Source organism: Taudactylus pleione, unplaced genomic scaffold, assembly GCF_031769625.1.
Source record: "Taudactylus pleione unplaced genomic scaffold, aTauple2 ptg001381l, whole genome shotgun sequence".
In the NCBI taxonomy this organism is placed as follows: Eukaryota; Metazoa; Chordata; class Amphibia; order Anura; family Myobatrachidae; genus Taudactylus; species Taudactylus pleione.
Window position 1 is genome coordinate 162,561 of NW_028285781.1, and position 4,081 is coordinate 166,641.

A 4,081-nucleotide genomic window follows, 5' to 3' on the forward strand; every position below is an offset into this window, starting at 1 on the left:
CCGGCAGGAAGGGAGGTCGGCTCCACCATGTGCTGGCGAACGAGCTGCTCCAGGGCATCGGCGATGCGGATGTTGGCCCTGGTATTTTCCGCCAGGGCCTGAGCAATGGTCACGTTGGCCGCAGCATTTTGCTCCAGGGCCTCAGCCACCCGTATCAGACTGGCGTCCATCCTCTGCAGAATCTCCTGATGGAAATCCGATTTAAAATTGAGTTCTGTGAGGAGGCCCACTGCCTGCGAGGGGGCACGCCCTGGACTGGCTTCTGCAGGGTCCTCAGCCGGATGTACTGGTTCCTCCCCTGCAGAGCCAGCAGAAATTCTGCGGCCAAGGCTCCCCTCTGGAGCAGACTCATCCGCCTCTGTCTCTGTTAGGAAAAATGCGAAAAGACTCACATTAGAATCTACATATTGGCACAATAGCATTTCAGAGTTGGTGACATCACAAGACTTACCTTGGCCAACATGAGGAGCCGCAAAGTCTGGCATGTCCGTATCCATGTTGGACACGCCAAACACCTCCACAGCCTGCACACACCCCTGTGCCAGCTCTTCTAAGTCTGTCAACTCCAATGACACAGGGGTGGGACCCCCACCTGTCCCCCTTGCATGCCTAGCCCTGTCGGCAAGTTTTTGCTTGAGACGATATTTGAAGTCTGCCCATCTGTGGAATGAAATTGGAACCATTATCCTTTTTTTTACAATGGGGTTTGTTTATAGGATGGGAAAGTGTTTACTTACCGCCGTTTGACATCCCGGGCTAGACGGACATAATCACCCACCCTATTGACAGCAACGGCGACCTCCTCCCACATTCTCCACTTCTGGCTTTGGCTCATATTCCTGGCTGCCTGGGGCAGGATGTCAACGCACTTCTGGATCAAAACCTCCATCTCCTTGCTTGTGAAATGTGGCTGCCTTTTTTTTTTGGCAGCTTTGGCGGGTTGACTGGGGCCAGCAGTCTCTTCCATGTCATCCTCCTCACCTATTTGGGTAAATATGCAGATTTAGCCACTTCACAACTTGCACAATATTATGTTTTTAAAGAATCATTGAGACAAAATGCATGAAGGCCTTACCGCCGGAATTTTGGCCATTGTTTCCCTGGTCTGAAGCCATGTCTCTGCTTCCAGAATGAAATCAACCAGAAATTAAATGTGATTTCGTGACGTATTTATACATGCGTCCTTAGTTTGCGGCCGCATCATTGATTGTGCGTCCCTATGATTCATCCTTAATTTGTGCGGGAAAATAAACACTATTTATGGCTTGGTGTGTGTGGAGTCGAGGTTGCGTTGTTGGATTGTTGGCGGTTAAGTTGGTTGGATTTGGTTGTTTGCGGTTGGAGGATTTGGCGGTGTTTGTATTTTTTTTGGTTTGCTACAGTTGTTTTGGTTTTCTGTTCGCATTTTTTTGGTTTATTTTTTGCCATCGTTTCCTGATTTGGTAAGTTTTGTGCAGTCTAATTTGTGGCCAATTGGTGTCTACTTCTGGTTTTTTGTTTGATATTTTTTTTTTAACACTAATTTCATCTATTTTAGTTTGTTTTGGCTTTCGGACCCAAAGACCTTTTTGAGGGAAATCTTATATATTCGATTTTGGTAAGTCCATTATTTTTCTTGCATTTGCGAACTAATTAACGCATTTTTGACTGTTGGTGTAGTGACTTGCATTTGCGAACTAATTAACGCATTTTTGACTGTTGGTGTAGTGACTTGCATTTGCGAAATAATTAAGGCATTTTTCGAGGCTTATTCATCATGTAAACCAGTTTTGCTTTTCCCTTTTCCATTTTTGGGGTCCATTTGACCCCTATTTGACGTACGGTGTGCAATGTCGTTTTCATCGATGGCCAAATGTGTGTTTCGCCTATTTTATGTGTTGGCTTGCACCAATTTGACAAACATAAAATCACCCTCTAAATTTTTGATGTCTCATTTTTGGCTTTTTTACAGTTTATACGTATCATGACAATACCCCGGCATGTAAGCAGCTATGGATGGTATCATAAAGCTAAGTTGTTTTATGTTACTTTTGGGGTGGCTCAAAAGCCTTACATTGTAAACTTTGAATTTCAGGTAGATCTGGGGCGAATTGTTCTGGCCCTGCTCCCGGAAGACGACCAACCTCAAACTCGTCCCAGGCGTAGGCATCGTAGGCATGCAAGGCCCCAGATATTTCGAACACGTGTCACCCTTTTTGGAATGCGCGATGATGAGGTTTTAAGATGCTACCGTCTACCTCCCAAAATCATCATAGACACTCTCTCATTAATAGAAAGTGATCTTGAGCGGCAAATTGACAGTCCAACAGCAATACCACCACTGACGCAATTTATGGCGGTGTTACATTTCTGTGCCTCAGGATCGTTTCAAACAATGGTGGGAATAGTGGCGGGCATCTCCCAATCCTCCTTTTCCCGGATCCTGAGGGCAGTGATGGAGGCACTTTTCAAGCACCTCCATCATTTTATTAAAATGCCTTTGGATATGGGTGCCCTTAGTGTGGCCAAGGCCAATTTTTACCAAATAGCTGGCTTCCCACACATCATAGGGGTTGTGGATGGTACTCACATACCACTTCAGCCTCCAGCACGGCTGGAGGCAATATTTAGAAACCGTAAACACTATCACTCCCTGAATGTAATGGTGGTATGTGATGCCTCCCTCCAGATCCTGTCCCTGAATGCTAAATTACCAGGAAGTGCTCATGACTCCTTCGTCATCCGGCAATCAGGGATATGGCAGAAATTAACCAACCTACAAGCTGGTGATGCGTGGCTTCTGGGTAAGTGGAGACCTTTAGTACATAACAATGTTAAGCTTGATACACAGTGTTCCTGATGTCTATTTTTTTTCACAGGAGACAGTGGATACCCTTGCATGTCCTGGCTGCTCACTCCTTATTTGGCTCCCACACCAGGGCCACAAAGTGCGTATAATTCCGCACTTACAGCCACCAGGCAAGTGGTGGAGCGCTGTATCGGCCTTTTAAAAGGCCGATTCAGATGCCTCCACCGCTCTGGTGGCGAGCTCATGTATGTGCCGGATATGGTGTCTAAAATTGTGGTCCTGTGTGGGATATTTCACAACATTGCCATAAGGAGTGGTGTCCCAATGCAACCAGAGGATGCCTTACCTGAGGATGGCCCCCCCGAGGTTGGTCGGAGGTCAGTATGTGGGGGGGCCATACGCGATGATGTTGTGGCCAGATTTTTTAGGTAAGTTGTAACAAAACTACAGTGTTTATACCTAATGTGTTTGTGTTTGTTTGCGAACATCTAATTTTGTGTTTTTTTTCTCACCATCTTCTGTTTGTTCACATAATCTTTGGCACTCCAACGCTCACTACTTCCTGCTACCCTTACCAAACCTGGATCTGGTCCTTTTGGGCATATATTCTGGAACCCATATCGCAACGCCATGTTTGTGGAATCATGTTGGCATGGTCCTTCGTCAACCAGTTCTTGATTTTTTGTTTTTATTTAATTATTTCTTGGTATGTGTTGTATTTGAATTTATCACTGTGTTCTTTTTTTGGGAGTGACCACTTTGTTTTCTCTGTTATGTTGTGAATAAATGTTTGGAGAGTGAAATGGTCTTCCTTTTTTGGGACGTTAACAGCAAGTGTAACCAGGTTAACACAAGTTACATTTGACTAAGGGGTAATCCAGTACTGACGCCAGTTGAGCTAAACTGAAATATGTTTTCAGCTTCCCAACCCACACCAAAAGGAAGCCTGGCCCAACCTTGGGATTTGTAAGATTGGCCTAAGCAGCTTGCGCACCAACTAGGAACCTGTAAAATGTAGAAATATGTAATTGACACTACACCCAAAAAGGGAAATGACATTGTTACTGTTATGTGTTTCTTGTGTCTGTTTGACATACAAAGACAAAACACAATCTAACTTTTAAAAAAGGGAAATCCTTGCAGGAACAGTCTACTTATGTCAGGCTAAACTATCTTGGTTTTGGATTTAAAAAATGAGCCAGAACGTATATTTGTATGAAAAAATTTATTTTGAAAAGTTAACAAAAATAAAAAAACTACTGGCGAAGGAGGCCAGACAGCCGGTCGAGGGCC